A 22,315-nucleotide genomic window follows, 5' to 3' on the forward strand; every position below is an offset into this window, starting at 1 on the left:
CTTGTGGGTAAAAGAAGTCCAAATGTAGCCACAGTAGTAAGTTACAATAAGGTGGTTTATTGTTCCAGTTACAGATGATGAAGATGGTAAATAGGATGGTAAGTAGATAGCCGATAGCCCCACCAGGAGCTGTCTCCATGCTTCTCAGTCTGCACACACTGACTGACACTGACTGACACTCAGCACATCAGCAGGCGCCCAAGCATTCCATGACATCACCACACATTCCAACACTCATCCTGGCTGAGCAGTAGGGAAGATGTGACTAAAAGAAAGGAAAGGTGACAATCAAGTCACTACACATCCCCTTTCTTTACACCAACAAATGACAGGAATAAAGCATGAACAAAGATAAAGCTTATAACCAAGATAAAACCAAAAGCAAAGAACATTACATGTAGAAATGCGAAGATGTAAATTCAACAAATTGAAAATACAGTAAAGTTAAAAGATAGCAAAAATTACTAAGATATTAGCATCATCAAATAATAGACATAACATTAAAAAATGTCCCAAATCCACTAAAACATTAAATGAGTTGATAGAACAATCCTGAAGTCAAAAAAACATTACATTATGAAAAAAGCGTTAAAGTCCAAATGTAGCCACAGTAGTAGGTTACAACGAGGTGGTTTATTGTTCCAGTTACAGGAGATGAAGATGGTAAATAAGATGCTAAGTAGAGCAGCCTCCCTACTGCGGTTATCAGCTACCTTAGCATCTTATTTACCATCTTCATCATCTGTAACTGGAACAATAAACCACCTTGTTGTAACTTACTACTGTGGCTACATTTGGACTTCTTTTAGCCACAACATTTTGGCGACGATTTGCAACAAGAATCTGCATGTGTTGTAATTTGAACTACATTTGAAACTGCTGTGGAAACCTAAATCCTGTTACTAAGAAAACTGATAATGATCTGCCCTAGTGGAAACTTCTAAATAAATGTGTCCTAAAGAAGCTTGTAACTTGAAGGAAAAGAACGCTCTTACCAATCCCACCAGTGTCTTAACTACCTGGACAGCCTGTTTAGAGCGTTTGACATTTCTTAAATCTAGGAACATAGACATTGGGAGTTTACGTGCATCCTTATGTGTGCAGCGACCTGCAGTCACTGTCAGGGCGTGATTTTATTATTTAGTGTCTAGCAAGACTTCATACTTCCCTTCTACAAAGTCTAGCAAACCTCTGCCACCGCGTTAAGAGCCTCACTTGAACAAGTGTTTTGTGATTTAAGGCTATACTGATGCGGACTAGTGTTGGTGTGGCAAAGAGAGGTTCCACTCGTCTTTATTTGGTGAGTGCCCCTTTTACTATATTTAAGGATTGCTGTTTGACGTTACCTTAACCGGCATTTGAATAGGCCACAGTCCCCATGATGATTGCCAGAGCGCGCTCACCTTACCTTTTTCTGGTGGCGTGTGAAGCTCCTGTGACGTTTTCGCCTGCTCCTGCCTTTTTTAAGTTTTCCTCTTACGCGGTACTGTGTGTTGAAAGAGCACGCATGTGGCGTGAGCCATCCAGCGCTCTCTATCCCTGTGTGCTGCCATCTTGGATGCCCGACTTTACTCTTCACGCTGCAGCGAGTAAGAGCATCAGCACCAGGGCCGGACTGGCTGTAGCGGGCACCAGGCAATCCCCCGGTGCGCCGCACGGGTGGGGGCCGGTTTTGTCACAGGGCCGTTTTTGCAGCATAGCTGCAAAATTGGCCCTGTAACAAAATTGGCCGATAACTGGCCCTGGCAAAGAGCTCGGCGGCACTTTGCCAGGGCCGGTTGTGGTTCCCAATCCGGCCCTGGTCAGCACCTGCGGAATATTCATCTGCTTCCTCGGATTTTGCAATGCTGGAGCGTGCCATGTTCTCCCCATGTGTTTTTCACAGCAGCTATCCAAGGACCATGCGGGCATTTGGACATCCTATCTGTGTGACCTTACCAAGGCGTACAACGCGAGTACAGTTTAAGTGACAAAAGCTTCCGTTTGTTACCACCTACGGTACTACAGTTGACATTAGCCCACCGCTGAGGATTCAAATGTTGGGCTATCGGCAATTAATATATTGCATCCACATATTAGAGCCCATCTTGGTCAATTAATGAGACTTACTCTGTAACTAGGCACCAGGCAGGCATCCATTAAGTGCTGCCTCAATTGATCTTACAAATGGTCGTAGGAGCGTCCTTCTGAGGGGCAGTAGAAACAGTTACAGGCAAATTATATGTGCTGATCCCTCAAGCAGGCTCTGGGTACTAAGGGGTCCCAATCGTTCTAGATTTCTCACCTTTCTGATCGTATCAAAGCACATGGAATCAAGCACTCATCCATTCACCCATGCACATTATAGAGATTGACTGGCTGCACCTATAGCCTATTGTAACTTTCATCCCCTGTCCGGAGCTTCTTCCTGGACTACCCTGTACTTCTATAAAACTTTCCGGATGTCCCTGGCACGTGGCCACATCTACCCCTCTATGTAATGGAGGCCACAGCCTTAATGTGCCTCGCTCTTTTAACCTCTGCAGGTAAGGCGGGGATGCGAGATACTGGTCCATTCGATGTGGAATTATAAGAATACCTTTGAGGTCCGACGAGTGATTGACCAATATTTATAGGCCCCCCCCTTGTGTCTCAAGCACCAAACTGTGGCGTCATCCTGCAATACCTGTGCGTGCTTGAAATACACAATTGTTAAAGCTAAGATCACTGATGAATGCTTAGATTAAAATTAGGCTTCCAGTCTGGAGCTAATTGCCAACACTTTGCAATAACAGTAAAGACACTTCTCAGAAGAGTGTGGGTACTGCGAGGCAGCAACTACAGCAATTGAATGCAGGTGCACGACAGAAAAAGCCAGGCAATGCACCGTTTTTGAGTTTGTGGTGTAAAGAAGCATGCAACACTCATAGGAAACGTATTGCATTCTGTACATAATCTACAGGACTTTGGTGAAGTCTCCTTCAGCCATTGGCTTCTTTGGCTCAGGAACGTTTTGCCATTGGCTTGAGACATTGTCAGTCACTTCATGGACCAGCCACAGGAGCAGTCAGTCTCCTTTTTCTGAGGCTGTTCGGTGTATCCTTCAGCCTCCACTGGAATGCACGTGGGTCTATTTTACATCTATTACGACACATTCAGATTTATTTATGTCCTCCGTGTACTGCATAAACAAAGCAATCCTTTTGTAATGGTTTTGTTCTACAGCAGGCAATTATAATTGTTTTCTCAGTTCTCCAATGTGAGCATCTAACCTGTTAGCTTTGCGAATGCTTGTTCCTTGTTTGGAATTACAGTTTTCCAGTAGAGGGAGCCAGCCCCGTTTTATTAGCTGCACCGTGCAATTTCAGCGACATTAACAAGGCAAAACAGTGCTGCTACAAGCATTTAGAGTTCAAAAAGGTGGTTTCCAAGATCCATTAATAATGAAAACAGAGGCAAAACGTGGACTAGGTGAAAGGAAGGAATGCAAACAATAGTATTACTACAAGAAAGCCATCGTAACATCAGCACAGAGTTTGTAACAGGAAAACGTGACATGCATGCACAAAACCATCCGACGGAGGCGATGTCAGCGACTCAGAATCAATACTGTCAGTCATGTTATGCTGCACAGAGAAACATCTGCTGCTTTCTGTCCATCCGCAAACATCTCATCAGGAACCACGGGCGCGAACTGATGCTCGGGTCCATGTGCAGGGAGCTGAAGGAAAAATACGTCCATTTGACAGGGGGGTTTTAAGTTTACCCAGGTGACAAGTGAGGGGGTGGGGGGGGGGGGGTGATGTGACCTGTTGACAAAGGATGACTCGAGCAGGGCCTTGTGGGATTCCTAGAGGCTAACAGGAAACCCACCAGAGCTTTGAAAAACAGCCGGCCTTGGTGGGCTTGAAAAAGTGTGAGTTTGGGGCGGGGTTGGTGGGGGAGGGAGGGGGACGAGGAGGGGGACGAGGAGAGTAGGCACCCAGCAACATCAGCCAGATAATGTGCTAGAAACTGAGAAGACAGTTCTGGGGAGTTCAAATCCAGCCAAGGCCAGCTAATTTACTTCCAAAATTGATAAACAGACCACCACTGCGTTGGATTAACTCTTTTTTTATGTACAGTGCCTGGAAACCTCAACATTCCGATACTCAGTCCTATACAGAAAAATCTGAAGCTACTATCATTTGATTTGCCCGAGTTAGTACAAAAATCTCTCTTTTAGATATACTAACAATTTTACTTTCTGGCATTGCTGCTTAAAGTCGGTCTGGAGGCTTCCGCTGCAGGGCACTTGTTTGGCGCTATATGGCCACAAGTTTGAATCCCAGAGTCTCTAGCACTTTTTGTACTTCTAATTGATAAAGTGAGCAAGCACCACCGAGATGGGTAACAACAACCATAACCACAGCTCTCTCAAGCTTCCCCAGATACATGAGTGAGTGGGCATTTATGTTACACGAGAAACATGTGCCCTATTCTCACATATTCTGGTCCAAAACATACATTAGCAAAAAAAGCAAAGTCCTTACATAAGCAGAAACTGTATGATTCACAAAGGAGTGCATATTGTAACTACTACAGTATATGAGTAACTTGAAGAAATGCAAAATACATAAAGGCAAAATAAGGAAGGTGATGCAAGGGGTTGAAAAAGCCACGACCATAGACAGCCAATGCAAACAAGAACACAGAACAAGAACTGGGAAAGCCAAAACTTCTCTCCTCAGCAAGTTGGTGCAATGGTCATTTTTTCTTATAAGCCTATGCCAAAAAAAGAACAAAAAAATAATTCTTCCACCAGCTAAGTCTCAATTCTCGTTCTGGAGATATAAACTGACCTTTTTCCATTTCCTATATTGGGCAACTGCAAAGATTGAGGAAAATCAGTCCAACCACTGGAACTCCTTTTGGTTTCTAATTTCCAATCCACAGTTCAAGAGGTACCTGGAGCCTGCAGTCAGTTGTAAAATGACTGCTCCCAAAAATAATTTTCAAGCACAAAGAACGTATAGAAGACTGAAGGAAAAATAGGCCGAGGTTAAAATCTGTGGTGGTTAAACTTTGTGTCCCCACAACTACAGGAAAAGGGCAGCCCAGAAAACATGACCCATGACATGGACCTGTGTGTTCACGTCCATCAGGTTGACCACTGATCTCCCTAAACTAAGTTTGTTAACCACAGGCATAAGTGGGTTCTTGGGTGTGGGAAAATGCGTAGTAACCACTATATTTTCTTTCAAGACCAGTTAGGAAAACACCACAATCTTTTCTGAAACATCTTGTGTAGCCCACCAAGAGAGCCCTAGTATCCCAATATTCAAAGGGGTTTTTCTGTGGGGAAAAACAGTAGGGTTAAATTATCAGTAAGAACCAAGCATTTTTGTAAAGTACTGAGCGCTTGTGCATCGACTGAGCCTCTTTAATCGTCATTCTGGAATTGTCCTTTCTTCTGGGCCAAAGACTTGAATTTGAAGCCTGTGAGAGCAAAGGAAATCTCCTAGAGTAGGGTGCATTTTAATACTATTCAGTTTAAGCTAATTTCGGTTCTACACAAATTAGGAGTATGTCAACAATACACCAAACTGTTTAGAGCCTCATTATAAAATTATGCAATACATAACTCCAACACTTTCAGATGTTCACTGTTCAGTCGCAGACTTCATATTTTTTGCAAGTAGTTAGCAAATGATTTTATGACAGCATTTTAAAAAATGTATTAGTTCAAATAACTAGTGTGGTGAATGTGTGGATTGCGTTAGGGGTTATGGAATATGGTTAGCTCTTGATTGGGTTTTTCAGCATTACATTGATAAGCAATTGCTATTTTTTTTTTTTTTTAAAGAAGGCTGTTCATGGCCTCCTAATAAAAACACAGTGATAAGAATTATGACTGGGAGAAGAACCTTCACGAATCAGTGGCAATCCAAGTGTCAGGCATACACCTTACGAAAGGTTTGTGATGCACCAGTAAACACACCTTCCCACTGAATATGAAATTTATAGTTATAAAATAAAGGATTCCCTTATATTTCGCCAAGGATTCTGTCCAACTATAAAGAATACACTCTAGATTCCGGTATAGAGCTTTCAGTGGTTGATTTTGAAGACAATTATTTCAACTTTTTACAAAATTGGTACTTAAATAATGCTTCATTTTCTATTAGCCTGATTTGCCTTCAAAATATTAGCACCAATCGGGGTTGTCAACGGTGCACGTGAGAACGCTTCAATATTGGGAAACCACTAAAATACTTCTACTGGTCATTCGAAGAAGAAAGAGTGCACATTTAGCTACTGGGTCTCCCAACTTTTTTCATACTCAAATCAAACTTACACTTTGAAGAAAAATCATTCAATCTATACAGAATCTGATCTGGATTAGGAAAGACTGCATAGGTGGATTTTTGCACAAGGAGAAGCTGCTAATTATACCTTTTTTCCTGCAATGCTTAGTGACACCGGTTCTCCCTGGATATTGGTCCATACCAATGAATCCCTCAGCCACAGAGCTGGAAAGCTGAGTGTTTTCAACCATGGGGAATGACGTGCTCGCGCTCCTGTGGACTTCGAGACTTGCACCTAACATAGGTGCAGGTGGTTCAGGAATTGAGGAAAGTGGCTGAACATACCTTTTTTAACAAGAGTTATTGTGGGTCATCGAAAAATGTGCTCAATGTGGAGGAGGATTAACAAAATAATAAATAAAGAGTGCTTAGTCAAATTGTACAAAGACTCCAAGGCGGTACACGCTGATTTTCCACTATGCAGAAACCCCACACATGTAGGGTTGTGGAAAACAAGCAGACACAAGAAAGTGTGGCGAATCTTACATTTCTATCACTGAGCTTTGTACAGAAGGAACACAGTTATAAATGCCTGTAATGCACAAGCTTTGCATATAGAGATGCTTGACATTTAGCAGTGAATTAAGGACTCACTTTGTTAAATAACATTAATGGAATGAAAAAATGCTCGCCATAAAAGAAATCAATCTTCAATAAGACAATTAAGATGGCGCCCAAATTTGTAAACATATACATAGATATGGCATAGATCACCTTCCGGAAGTACTAAAACTCGACTGGAGGCCACCTCAGGAGATGTGCATTTTCCTGAAGAGAGAGCAGAGCAGCTCCTGTACCCTCTAAGAGAGATGTTTTTGGTTCCGGTACCCATGCATTTACAGTCGCCAACCATCCCATCTATTAGGCCTTCCTTTAAGCAAAGAGGTACTTTGCTGAAGTGGTAAGTGCACTAGAAGTGGCGTTAAATTGCATGTCTTCCTCTGGTCTGAACCCCTTTCCATCTATGAAGTTTGAGAACCATTCAAACTCCTATTTTAGAAACAATGTCACAGGAAGCACGAATCCGCGTTCACAGCTAGCAGGGTATCTTTGCCAAGGAATAAATTATAGTGGTGGCAAGCACTGTAACTTCTTGAATGAAGCGGGACTGGATGCTCAGCCGTGCATAGATTAAAATTTCTGCCAAACAACGTGCTTTCATAGTGTCATTCTGCCTACATACCAACCCAGTGCTTCCCGCTATGATTTAATATGCGAAAGAGTGGAGAGTCACTAAATGGTGCTAAAGGGGCTTTTTGCAATGCTTATTTATAGCACACTTATCACATTTTTATAGAAATCCTTTCTTGGAAGGTTTCCTCCAGGAAACTCGAAATTATTCTGGTTGCATCCCCAGCGGTGCTAGGAATAGAAGGCCCAATAATAAAGTGAAGTGTATATACGTGAGTTAGGTCATACTCCATCTAGACAAGTGCTCAAGATTACTTCTCGGAAAAAAACACAACTCACTTTTAGCTATTCACCCTGATAGGGGGTTTTCTAGGCACATTTTATAGTGCAAATCTAGCGTAAGCGCACTGGTGTGCTTTACGGCAGTCCCACACTACATGACACATGTTTTTCTATTTATGCTCAAGGAGGAGAACTGATTTGCCCAGAATCACAGGACGCTGATCCGAGGCCAGGATTCGAACTTGGTCCCCCATGTTCCAAAGTCTGGTCTATAGGCCACTTCTGTTCATGGATTACGGACGCTCGGCTCCTCAGGGTAAGGCAGGCCCTTGCAATGAATCCGATGCCAATGGCAATATTTAGGCAACCACTGACACACGCGCATCTGTTGTCAAGTGGCACTTCTGAATCAATCATACAGGCCACAGATGAGGGCCCTCCCTGTGCAACATTTTCATAATTAAAGGTATTTTTATATAGCGCTTCATACCGCACTTTTTATATAGCGCTTCATATCGCAATTATTTTTCCTTTCCTAAGCACTTTTAACGGCAGGTGTCATTATTACCCATTCAGATATTACTCACTTTGCCAACCTGGGATGGATGGAAGGTAGACTTGGCCTTGAAAGGATTCGAATTCATGAACTGCTGATCACCCCATGTTTCAGCAAGGAGCGTTCAACGGACTGATTTATCAGACAAACTTACAGGGCAGAAACATAAAACCGAGTCGGTAGAAGTAATCTGCTGAAAATGTACAGTTCGACCAAATGATGAATTTGTTTAGTTAGCCCTCCAGAGTTTAGAATTTCGCCATACCATGTGCTGGAAAAAAAAACAATTTCCATAATATGCTTGGTCAATGCAATGAAAGAAAGAACAGTCCTCAAGAGCTCCGTCAAATCCTGTGCCTGTTACATTCGATGGTCAAAGACAAAAAGACGAGTATACCAAATCGGGGGCAGCGCGTTTCAAAGTCCATAACATTGGCAAAAATATTTATTTCATAAAATCAGCGTAAGTGCTGCCTCACGCAAGTTCACTTTGTGGTAATTCAAGTGTCTGGGAAAAGTTCTAAACGCACAACTTCAAGTTCCCTTACCAGCGATTGCAGGTTTTTGAGACTGGCCAAAACATTATGTCCTAGGAAAAGAAAAGACAATATTGTAAGGTGTGATTAATAGTGACTCAGATAAAATCACTAGGGTCTGGATTTATTGGATGTAATAATAGCAACCGGTTTTGCTCTTGCAGGACCTAAGATACAGATTTTGGTGGTCTGTGGACAAAAATCTCTGTGCCCTGGTATATACCTGGGATCTTCCCCCATTACATTTCACCAGTTTGACCTGCTGCAATATACCTCGGAAAAATTGTGGTGTTTACCACAAGACCTGTAATATCACTTTCAACAAACCTACCAGAAATGACCCAAGAGGTGTGCTTCATCATAGCACAATTGCCATGCGGCATCCTTTACAAATAGCTATATATATCACACCACATTTAGTAGTGCTCACTCAATCAGAACAAACCTGCAATTTATGATATTAATATTTCAAGAGATTTACATTACACCTCCAAGATGAAATGCATCCTTTGAGCGACAGCCTGGTGGGGGACGTGCCCTAGATCCAGAACCCAAGAACAATTCCATCAAAAATAAGGAGGTCTTGTCCCCAACAGCGAGGTCTCCTTTATGCAACATCAGGTCAAAGCGGGCTAGTGATCTTGGGTATATTCCAGTAAAAGAGGTGGAAGAAGATAAGAAACTGGCCTCAAACTCTCCATGGAGAGACTTATGACGGTGCAATAAGTGTGGGTATTTAAATTGGAGTATAGCTTTGGAGTTGGCACCCGTAACCAAGTACAGTCTATGGGTTGAGTGATTTTGGAGACTGAAAGGCTCTGAAAACCCCACTGCCCAACCCGAGATTACATTTATGCTTCAATCTATTTCTGGGCAAGTCCAAGCGACTGAATAGTTCAATTCAAGGACAGGTTTATATTATAAAGAAATAGTAACTTATAATAATATCTCTGTCCCTGAGCCATTCAAAGCACATGAACAAAGCTCGGATCCCAGGATAAGTATGAATTGCTGGCGGTTGCTAACCGGAAGAAGCTGTGCGCGCCTGCATACGATTAACATTAAAAGTAGGTCAAATTAAAGTCTAGTGACACTAGAATGTCCTCAAGGAAATACAGTTAATTATGATGGCGCATTGTAATAATGACGAGCTGCACTTTGTATAATCTGCCCTTTTTTCTCTCTTTTATAGAACAGGGATTTCAGTGAACAAGCCGCACGCCAGTCAAGGGCACCCCTGAGCAGGTCTTTAAACCTCCATTTGCAACTCAGAGCAGTCTTACTTCACACCGGGTACAAGGGGGGGCAGCAGCAAACTTCAGGGTGCCAGGAGGGACAACCTCCAGACAAGGGAGAGATTTCTGCAAGGGTTCAATGGTTGCTTTCTAAAACAAACTCAGTCTGCGGGCTAGATTGTGTGCTGATTGGTGCCACAGTACTTTTCTCCTATTGTCAGTGAGCAAAAAAGATTCTATATGGGAAAATCTACTAAACTTTCAAGTTTGGGTCCCATCACACTGCTCTTAAACACACCTTACCAGCGCGGTCAATGTTGCCACCACTGCACATTCTACAAAACTCAAGGTGCTTAATTAGTTGTGAAAACTTATTTTCGAAAGTGGTGTGGTAATCGGTCAAGGGGGGGGGGGGGGGGGGACAAAGTTAAACAATTATTTAACAAAGCACACATATATACATATACAGACACACATATCCAAATACATGGTCTATATATGCCCAGAGCGTGAGCTTATTTGTTACCATTGTTGAGTGTGGGGAGGGAACCACCAGAGGTGAAACCTCAAGTGGGTCATAACACCCGACATAACATATCACCAGGGTCACTGGAATTATGCAAACGAGGGAAAAACTGTGGGGCAGGATTAATAAAATGATGGGGGGGGATTAAAAAAAGGACAGTATGTAGCATAAAGCGGCACAACCTGAAGCAGTAAAATTTTATCATATGGTATTTTAACTATAAATATATTTGGCTAAAGTTGCGCCTCATTAGTACCACTTTAACATCTCAATAAAGCAATCAGCAACTGAAAGTTGTTCAGTTAACCTTCGAAAACATTCTTTCGCTGCACCGACCCATTTGTGACGCTTTTTGTTCAGTAACTTTTGATCCATCTAAGCTAGAAAATAACATTTGGCGGGATATCTGCAAACTATGCAGCAGGTGGCGAATAAAGCAACACACGCGGCAAATCCTTAATTGGGTCAAACAGACACCTGCCAGAGAATGGCATAACTCCAGTGAATCTGCATATATTGTTTATCCCATACAGTGTTCATATATAGTGACCAAAAAAGTGGCTGTATAACAACAACTAGGACAAGAGGTTTTGGGTTCATGTTAGTATCTCAATGCGTGTGGCTTTCGGACCTTTGGAAGGCTGCTTTCCCTCTGTAAAGTCAATATGCCGTGCCTTCTGTGAAGCAGTACGCACTATGGGGGGCTGCTCTATGAGGAAAACTTGGAATTTCAAGCCGGCACCGTAGCAATACATCGGTGAAAGTGCGATTAAGATTATGTTTAATTGACGCACATTTATTTTCACGGCTACACAGAAGTGTTAATCCACTAACGCACACAATTACCAGACGGTCCCTCGTGCTCAAAGGGGGCGTCGTAATACCCAGCTCCACCGAAACGTCAGGTGCTTCCTAATGACATGGCGTCGGTGGCCGCGCTCCGCTCGCGCCTAGCTCTGCTGATTCGGAGGCTTCGCAGCACACGCCGAGGGGGGAAGATTCTCTGCCATTTAGGTGTGAAATGGTCATGAAAGCACGGCGCACGCAGGAAGTGAAGATGCGCGCGTCTGGTTTGACGCGCGTAGACACGCGCTCTCTTTTACAAGCAGCGGCAGTGACTGACGGAACAACGCAGCGCTCCGTAAACTGCGCACGTGCAAAGGTGCACACGTGGGGTGTAAACAGATAAAATAAAACATCGTGTGAGCCTGGTCACTTGCCCGTCTATCCGACTCTATAACCAACGTCACAAGCACGTTACGGTGGATGAGTTTAACACGGTGCAGCGACAAACTGGCATAAATTAACCCAGCGCTGGCTTCCAAAGTTGTGCTGTAGTTAACCAAATTCATAGTAAAAAACTGGGATGCGTGTCTGAAAAGCAAACAGTTCGAGGGGCAGGGAATTGATAACTATCGGGCAATATTAAGGCACTGGCTGGGCACCCTGGGTGGTGCAAGAGTTGCTCAGTGCTTGGAAGCCGCCGAGACACTGGTATAGAGTATCTAAAGAGCACGGGCCAGGACTAAAGTCAAATAGCGCCTGTCCGAGAAGCACATCGGACAAGTGCTGAGCGATCAGCTCGGATGTGTAAATTACCTCCTGGTTCAGTGTCCCTCAGCAATGTGAGAGGGGGATGGACCTTACCAGGTGCCCCAGAGCCATCCTACCCCCCACTGTCCTCCGTAGGGATTGGACGGCTTGGAGCTTCCACCGCTGTACCAAGACTTTCCCTGAAATGACAGAGGGGCTCCATGCAATGCCACTGCCCCCACGCTCAACCACCCGCGAGCAAACAATGTCCAAGTATCCCACCTGAGGATGCCGACTCCGCAAGGTGAGCCCCAGACCCTCGTCAGACTGCGCACCCTGCCAGGGACTCCAAGAACCCATCAGTTCAGCGGCGTGAAGTGCGAGAACAAGGGGTGACAGGACTAAAGTTCAACTCCGGCCCCGGCTGGCACCTGTAGGAGACGGTGACATAGCGCACCCTCACACCGCGCCCGTCCTGTTGGCGCCCCCGGCGCAGCCAGCCTCCCCTCCATAGGATGCGCAGGAGCAGCCCTTACCTCCTTCCATGCAGCAGCTCCCATTACCGACAGCCGCGGGGAGAGAAAGGATCATCCACCGTGGGGGACCCGGTGCCAGCTCTGCCCCGGTGCCCGCCTGCCACTGGCTGCCCCGCTCAGAAGCCTGTCCCGGGGAGGGGGCGGCGGCGGCTCGGCTGCCGGACACTGGCTGTAGTTTCCTTGAAGCTGTGGTAGCGCAGACCGCCTCCCGGGTGCCTAGTCTGGGCCATGCGATGCTGGCAGCGCCCGCCCGCCTATCCTCGCCGTTTCTGGGCGCTGTATGGCCGGGTGCTCTCCGGGAAGCTGCTTGCTCGGGCTGACGGCGCAGCAGCCTCGGACCGGGCTTCGCGCTGGCTCCTGCCTCTCCACAGCTCTACGCTGGATGCATCGGAGGCGGCTCCAGCCCGGGGAGGCGGGGCGGCAGCGTCACGGCTCGGCCGGGAGGGGGCGAGCTCCTAGCGGGGAGGAGAGAGAGGTCCTCCGGCTCCAGCGCTGTGTCCGGGGCAGGGGAGCGCTCACCGGTCCCGCCAGTGTCAGAGGGCCGCTGCCCCGGGCGTGACCTCGGCCTGGCTGCCCTCGGCAGTATGCGGTTCACGGGTGCCACGCGCAGCCTCCAGAGAGAGCGTGTGGAGCATGCATGCACCAGCCGTGAAAACAAAGGCAGTTAGCCCCGTCTTGTCTCAAAAGGAAGTGGTATACTACACTGCCTTATACAGCAGGCAAGTTCTAGGGATTTTCATGATAGAGTAAGGATTTCCCACACCTTTATTCCAGGGATAGGCAGACTGGTGCCAAAACATAACCTAATACATAGGTCAATCGCATGCACTGGTGTGACATTGCCACAATTAGCAACAGATTTGGCCCAACTATATCCAGGGTGCTGGAACTGTGCCAAGGACTGGCACCAGTATGCTAGGGGTAGTCGGAATACTGTAAAAAAAAAAAAATGGGCACACTAGCTCAAGGATGAGCTCAGGTAATAGCAGGATTTGCCATACATCACAAGCATGGCATAGCCAATAGGTCTCGCCTTTGCGATCTTATAAGTATTTAGCCATGCAACAGTTGATGTTGTTGCACCAAGGATATTGTGCTACATAAGTAAATACTTATAAGGTCCCAAAAGCGAGATCTATTGGCTATGCCAATGCTTGTTATAGATGATGCAAAATTCAGGCGGGATGGCTTCACGGCACGTAGGTGCAAAGTCATAGCTGAGCCATAATTCTGTAATGAAGATGATGTCTGGTGTGGTTTCTGAGAGCAGATCATAAACGCTGATGTTTTTTGTTCGTGGATCTTGTGTTGAAAAGCATTGCAGTTAAGTTTCTTTGCTCTTTGTCTCGTGGTGTTTTGAGGGGGGGTGTGTAGTGTTGTATGGGAGGAGGAAAATGGGCATAGTGGATTTTGAATTAGATGGAGGGAAGGTTGCTAGGTGTTGCAGTGCACAGGGGCAAAAAATGCAATTTATGAAAGTACATGTCACAAATTGGTCTGCAGAATAAGATCTTGTGGAATTTTACAATCATAAAATGGTAGAAATCCAGCCGAAACCCATTTTCAATCTTAGTTAAATCAAATAATCTTTATTCGACTGTCAGCCATAAAAGACTACATCATAAAACATTAATTTACACAATTTTTTTACAGTGGGTCATTGTTCAAATAATGTGAACACACAAAATCCTGGGGTTAATTTCAAAACCTGGAAATGTACAAACGTATGCCTGTGAAAGGCAGAGTAAGTTGTGTTCCAGGATAGGAAACTTAATTGAACCAGTAACTACCTCCTTAATAGAGGTTTAGGAAAAGGAGTTTCCCCTAGCGGAAAACATATTTAAGGAGGAGATGGAGATTAAGAAGCTCACACACTAAAAAGCCAGGGAACCAGTTACCAGGTGAACATTGGACTCCAGGTTCTAGTTTCCCTCACTGCTGGTGGTTCTACGACTAGGCACATTCTTAGTGCATATTTATAAATGAGTTCCACTGTGCTTGTTTCAGTTGGCTGCCATTTGCTTGATCATGTGACCTATAAATGTCCACCGCTCTTTTCAAACTTTATCTGTCATTAGCTCTAAAACTCTAGTGCCATCATACCCTACCAAGTAAAAGAAACCCATCTTCTAATAAAAGAAAAATGTCTTTACCTGGTAGGTTTACCACTTGCTGTACTTTTTTCAGGTTACATCCCTCTAAAGTAGCACTTTAACTCAAAGATCAAATTACTTTAAAAGGCAGTTTGTTGTTTATTTTAATACATCGGGTAACCTTGAATACAGCATGCTGTATACTTTCCAAAAATGAATGCATATAGATATCGCCTTTACCAAAAATGTTGATGAAAACCATTTTATATTTATCTTGTTGGCTTATAAAGTAGCATGGAGTTATACAGAGTACAAGGGTAAAGGCTTCTTTCCCTGTAGTTTTACTACACTGCCGGTTTAGTAGCTCAAAAGTGTGCTCATATCCATAGTTGCACTCTTCTAGCAGTACTTCAAATTCTGTTCCAAAAGCGCAAAGCAGAATAAAGGCTTAGGGAGAAAGCATAAGAGTGAAAACCCTTTCAACTCAACATAAACTTAAAACTGCAAAAAAAAAAAAAGTAATTTGCCTCACAATCGCAAAGCAAAATGATGTAAGCTTTCTCTGCAGCAGTGACGTCGTGTTCTCCTTCCCAGGCGGCATAGCCGAATTACACACATACCCAGAGTGCAGCATGATTAATAGGAGGCTCACTTTACATTCTACTTCGAGCTCTTGACTCAGCACTGATACATTTTCGCTTTACAAAAACAGGTCCGGGGTGAAGCGTCCACGCTGCCCCTCGACTCTGAAGCATGTCTGTGTCCATCACGTCATTTGTGCTATTCGGTTTTGGTAGTTCGCTGCAAGAATTTAGTCAAAGTACCTCATGGATCAGTGGATACCATTTCTGGTTTGGCTGTGTAGAAAATACTTGGACATGGCTCAGAAGCCTCCATATTTACGACATTTATAAGATAAGGAATAAAGGTCTAAAAGAGGCACTGCCACTTAACCCCTTCCCCGCTCATGACGGAACCGTTCCGTCATGAGCCACGGTTGGCGTGTGCTCATGACGGAACGGTTCCGTCATGACAATCCTGTTGGCGGCCGCTCCGCCTGCGCGGCGCTGTTTCCCCGCCTGTGCGGGGCGACATCGCAAATGGGCGGAGTCATGACGGAACCGTTCCGTCATGAGCACAGCTCAACTGTGGCTCATGACGGAGCGGCTCCGTCATGAGCACAGGCCCACCACGCTGCCCCCCTGCCCCCCCCAGCGCTGCAGCGGAATGTCCGCAGCAGCGAAGGGGTTAATAAGAAAGTTTAGGATTCACCCCTCATTCATTCCAAACTTCAAAACTGAAGTAACAAGCATTGGCCGTGCGACGTGGGAAGCTTGTAGTAATGTTAAAAAAAAAAAAAAAACACGCTGGTGATGCACGCACGCGCGCGCGCAGCAGCACGTGAAAGTGATCACGCTGGAAGGAAGGCAGATGGCGGCTGCGCGCGTGCATGCTCGCGTGAATGCAAGTGCTAGGCCACCAAAAGCCTGTGGCAGCACTTTGGAAACCGATACACTAAATGTCTCGCAGATCAGCGCATGCGCTGGCTCAGCGAGACCTAAAAAAGGGCAGTAAAATGTTGATGATTGGCCAGTATTATGTGAGGGAAAACCTAATGCACACGATATATCTGGAATGGGCCACTCCTATTACACGAGTGACAGCCAAAATCTTGCAATAATTGACCACAGAATGTCAAGGACGAATCACTATTTTGCAGGGATGTACCAAGAATGCTCCCTGAATGGCAAAGATGTGGCAGTATTAAGCCAGGGACAGCAGAGTTGTAACCAAGAACGTACACATGCTACACGTAGCGTCCCCTTCAGATGCGAGTATGTGCAAGTGGTTTGGGGTGCCCCTTGACTTGATAACTGTGAAAAGAGACCGCTCCCAAAATTGGTAAAACAAAGAACCTCCAAACTTGGAGGAGTCGGCAAGAGGTATGGATCTTTGCATTGCATTTGAATATCCTATACACAAATCCAGAGGATGTCCCCGAAGCATGCCAAGGTTTGGAAGGATTGGATAGAATTTTGAGATATCACAGACGATTTGAAAATGCAAACTTCTTGAGAATACCGTAAATGGTATGGTACAGTGTCTATTTCATCTTTCTGCTTCTCTGCCAGGTGTGGTGTTAATATGTGATCTTTAAGGACATGACTTGTGATCTTTAAAAATCTGAAGAAAATGTCCGTAATACGTCAAGGACAAGCCGCTGTTATGACAAGACAAAATGGCAGGAGGTTTGGATCTTTGCATTGCATTTGAATATCCTATACACAAATCCAGAGGATGTTCCCGAAGCATGCCAAGGTTTGGAAGGATTGGATAGAATTTTGAGATATCACAGACGATTTGAAAATGCAAACTTCTTGAGAATACCGTTAAAATGTGATCTTTAAGGACATGACTTGTGATCTTTAAAAATCTGAAGAAAATGTCCGTAATACGTCAAGGACAAGCCGCTGTTATGACAAGACGAAATGGCATGTTACACGAGTGCCTAATCATTCTTAAAGATGGGCACTATTAAGTCATGGGTAGCTAGGCGTTTACCAGAAATGCAAATTATACTTCTGCAACTTTCAAACAGTTGAATTCAGGTTGCAAAAGGCCAGAATTGGTGGGCGCTCATTCTCAGTAAAACTGCTTCTTTATGGAACTCTATGCCCGTACATATTAGGAAGGCCAAGTCGGAATGGCTATTTAGAAAAACACTGAAAACTTGGCTCTTTGGCCTTCCCTAGAATCCCTTCACTAGGCCGTGAATCCTAGCTGTCGTTGCCATTGCTAGCGCCGGGACACCTCCATTGTTGGTAGCAGTGCGCTCTATAAATGGTAGTAATAATAATATTAATGTACTCTGAGGGGCAACATACTGTCCTTTTATGAAATATTCTGCACATGAGAATTGAAGGTTGCTCCACCTTGCAGGGTCCCCAAAAGCTGCTAGTAATCCCCCACAAAGCAGCTTTGTTCATATGTTGTGCTTGCTACAGATGGGTGCAGATAGCACTATCATCAATCAATCAGTACTTGTAAAGTGCACCTTATCACCTGTGAGGGTATCTAGGCGCTGTGTTTAGTCAAAGAGCCAGGTCTTGAGTCAATTCCCGAAGTCCGTCAGCGAGGGTGATGTTCAGAGGGGGAGGGTATTCAAGGACTTGGCGGCGAGGTGGGAGAAGGAGTGACCTCTGCTGTGGCTATTATGGATGTGTGGTGTCTGTGTGAAGATGAGGGCGGCAGAACGAAGGCTTCTGGATGGTTGGCGGAAATTCAGGCGCTTGTCCATGTATGCTGGTCCTTGTTTGTGGAGGGCTTTGTAGGTGTGTGTCAGTAACGTAAATTGGCATCTTTTCTGGCCGGGGAGCTGGGGGAGGCTTCTCAGGTATTGGGTGATGTGGGTCACTTTGAGCAAGTGGAGGATTAGTCTGGCTGCTGAGTTCGGTATTGTCTGGAACCTTCTCATGAGTTTGGTGGTAGTTCCTGCTTACAGTACATTGCTGTATTCCAGCCAACAGGTGACCAAGGCTTGTGTGATTGTTTTTCTTGTGCTGATGGGGAAGCATTTAAAGATTCTTCGGAGCAAGCAGAGAGTATGGATGCAGGTGGAGGAGACTGTGCTTATTTGTCATTTCCTGGTGAGTTTGCTGTCTAGTATGATGCTGAGGTTGTGTGCGTGGTCTTTTGGTGTGGAAGTGGGTCTGAGCTCAGCGGGCCACCAAGTGTGGTTCCAGAGGAAGGCGTGGTTGCCAAAGATCAGCACTTCATCCTTGTCAGTGTTGAGCTTCAGACCGTTCATCCAGTCTGCAACGTTGTGCCGGGCTGTGGGGGTATTTGGGTTCTTGTGTACATTTTTGGTCCATTTTGTGAACAATAGGGCGGTTGCTGATTTGTGCAGCAAGACTTTCAAGCCTGGAATAAGCTTGCTTTACATATTAAGACTTCCCCAAATGTTCTGAGCTTAAGAAAGACACTCAAGACTTGGCAATTTAACTCTTCATAACGATTCTCAGTCTTATTATTACAATTATCGCCTTCTCTATTCACTTTTACTGGCTTTAAATTACATATGCAACATATGTTACACATCAAACTAAGACCTATTGTCTTTGCCAATGTTTCTGTTATGTCTGTCTTTTATCAGACCATATGTTATCACCAGAAAACAAGCTTTAAGAAGTATTGCTGAGAGAGTCTTAGTCTCTGTCCACATGTTGATTTGTCCATCTGTTAGCTGTTGATGGGACATGAGGTGTGTTCTCCCACTGAAAAATTGTGTTTCTATTGCACTTTCTCTCTTAAGTTACAACTCAAGCTCCATGGCCTCCCAGACTCCACACTGGCATCCCAAAAAGGCACCCTACAAGCTGCAGCACATCCCATCCAGGACCTGAAGAAATATGACCACATCACTCTCATCCTGATAGAATGCCATTTTCTACCCTTGCCAGCCTGCATCATCTTCAAAACCCATTACATAATTATTAAAGCCATCATGGCCTGCACCCCTCTTATCTTGCAGACAATCTCACAATCTCTGGTGGTTCTCAGAGCACCCACAGCCAGAACACATCAGACTACAGACAAAGAAGTTTAAAGAAGACAACAACAGACCTTTTGCATCTATGCACCCAGTATGGTGAACAACATCCCGGTATCCATCAGAATCTTCTCAACTCTTCTCCAATTTAGGAAAGAGTTGAAAACTCACCTTTTTAAAGAACAATACATTACACTGTAGTGACTGTCCGTAACCGTCTTCTTTTATTGGATGGCTGTATGCCTGTCTTTGACTGTGGATGGCGTTCTACTGCCTTTGGCTAGGTTCATGCTAAAAAAAATACCATATACATACATGCATACTTACATACAGTATACAAAGCCTGCATTTTTTTAAGATGACCAGTCAGTGATAAAGGTTATAGGCCTGATTGTTAAATGGGAAAAGTGATGTGAGATGCTGTAGGTCAGATCTATTTATTATGAAAAGTTATGATAAAGGTAGAAGCCCTAACTTGTTTATTGGAAACAAATATGCATTAAAGCCAAACGGCCTTCATGGGTGGGTTGTTGATAAACTTTGTTAAAGACTATAGACTGTTTTTGTTACATGAAATCTCACCGATTATCATAGAGGGTAAGAGATTTGATATTGATTGCTGACAAACCAGGGAGGCGGAGATTTGTACTGTTAATATCCTTGTCAGTCCCTCGTAGGAGAGATTACATATGGTTTTGCAAGCTATAATTTTGTACAGATTGTAATTTTATAACTATGCTTGATGGCATCCTTTAAAACAAAATGTTTTTTATTGATTTTATAGAGTGCAGTGCACAACAATTAACAGCAGAGGCCATACTGTGTCATTTATACATAGATTAATTTAACTTGATAAATGTTTGGCATTGTAAACCAAAGTATGTGTACATTAAATTGTCAGGATACACTTTAAGCAATACATTAATAGGGACTTTCCCCAAATTGCAGAAATGAAGGTAGGAAGAAGCAAGCGGACTCCTGCTGTGCAGGGAACAAAGAGAGGAAGGAGGTGGGAAGGGAGAAGCTAGGAGAATGAAAAGGGTTAAAGAGAACAACAGTCCAACAACTGGAGAGCTCTAAAGTCCATATTATACAAATTCTAGTGTACTAAAGCCGCTCGTGTTCATATCATATGTGTATCGATAAACAGTGCCACAAGACGATTTCTCCCTTTAATCTATGCCTGCTTTGGACCATTACCTTAAAACACATTACCACAGAATGGAAAAAACAGTGCAGTAGCCTATGAACATAAGAAACACCATAAAGGGGCACACAGAGCTGCTCAAAGCTAGCTGCTTGCTGAAAACCATGAACTGCGCGCCTATTTCTACCCTTTTTTTCCATCACACTGTTAAGTGCTGTGTCCCATTTCACTATTACCGTGCCTGTCTGGTCATCATGCACCACATGGAAACACTTCCCACATAGGATCAAAACAAAGGTAACATCGTTGCAGCCACACACAGTACATGGTGGAGCGTGCGACCTATGTAGGAGGGTGCTTCGGCACACCACATAGTGGTAGTGAGCTCTATATAACTATCACTATACAATAAAATAAAGGCAATAATGTCTTAGGAATGGCATACTAGTATGGCAGGAATTAGCACTGGAGAGTTGTGAGAAATCCTAGCAATATGTGAAGGATAGGGCACTTTTGTGCCAGGAATAACCAGAATGTCACCAATAATGGCCATAATATGCCAAGGTTAGGCCATTTTAATGCCCGGGATAGCCAGAATATCCCCAAGAATACCTACCAAATGTCAAAGATGGAATAATATTAAGCCAGCGAGTGTCAAAAAGAATGCCATCTTGACTGGCCACAATATATCAGGAAATGGCAGGTTGGGCACCATTGGGTCATGGTGAGTTCCCAACCAACCTAACTTCAACTGCAGTTCATGCACTTGCCAGTGCTGTGTTCCGAGAAGACCCAAGTCATGCGTGCACCGTCTCTTTCCTGGCTCGGAACCTGCCACTGCTGAGTCTCTTTCAGCTTGGATTTCTTCTGTTACATTGTTTCTATGTTCCTGGCGCCCTAGAGCCCTGGTCTCAGGTTGCAGACGTAGATTCTCGAGAGCCAGCCAGTGGGGGCGAAACTTCTTTTTCCAGGGAAGCCTGTAGTAGGTGCTGCACTGCCATTTGCGGGGTGGTGGACAGGCACATTGTTCAGTGATCAGTGCTTGCTGGAGGAACATTGGGTTTCTGAATGGAGTGGGAGAGTTGGACAGGTACTCGTTGGTGCAGTTGCTAACAAACTCCATAATCTACCAGTATCTGCCAGCACATTAGGCGGTGAATGGGGTATCCTCCAGCGGACAACTGCAAACAGAAAGATTGCACCAGTGGACTTTATGGCGCTTTGTGTATTGTACTTTGCTTTTGTTTGCTTAAAGGCCTTCACTTAAAGTTTACTATAAGTGAAAAATCAGCTGACACTATACCATGCTTAACAGACTATAATATACAGACCATACTATAAAGATTGGAGTCCTCCATCCATTCCCCTTATCTTTTTTTGGGCGATGGGTCTTACTGTTGTGGCAACATCACATCCGCACACCTAGGCAGGGGCTTGCAGCTCACTTCCTCTGTCACAGAAGTAAAACCTTGTGAGAAAACAGTGACACAAGTCTCAGAAGTAGGGTTTAGAGGAGACATTAAATATTATACATCAAGAGATACATAAGAAAATAGCAAAAAAAGTTAAAAGAAGGCAACATGAACGTAAAACGAGCCACCACCGTGTAAAAGTAACTCTTTCTTCAGGCAACAGAAAGACTGACAACTAGATATCTAAAAACATAAAGTGTTAAAATTAATATTTCGAATGTACGGAAATCTGAAAATAAGTCCTTGTATTCTACACTTGATATACAGCGAAAACACGACACATAATTACCAAGAAACAATTGAAAATGTTAAAAACAAACATAACAGATCTGCAAAACTCTTTGTACTCTAATATTTAGAGCATTATGACTGCCCAGAAGAAACAAAAACAAA

General features: G+C 44.2%; 1 protein-coding gene across 2 annotated transcripts in view; it reads right to left on the reverse strand.

Moving 5' to 3' along the window:
- Positions 1 to 13,143, reverse strand: part of KLHL29 (kelch like family member 29) — a 1,101,789-nt gene extending 1,088,646 nt beyond the window's left edge. Inside the window, exon 1 of one of the 2 annotated variants that reach the window (XM_085610611.1) lies at positions 12,662 to 13,143. The gene's annotated coding sequence lies outside the window, so the exon portion shown is untranslated. Of the gene's footprint in view, positions 1 to 11,438; positions 11,582 to 12,661 lie in introns of those variants that run through there. The other variant, XM_085610612.1, reaches the window with a different exon arrangement.
- Between the last annotated feature and the right edge of the window lie 9,172 nt (positions 13,144 to 22,315).

The sequence above is a fragment of the Triturus cristatus genome, chromosome 6 (genome assembly GCF_964204655.1).
Source record: "Triturus cristatus chromosome 6, aTriCri1.1, whole genome shotgun sequence".
In the NCBI taxonomy this organism is placed as follows: Eukaryota; Metazoa; Chordata; class Amphibia; order Caudata; family Salamandridae; genus Triturus; species Triturus cristatus.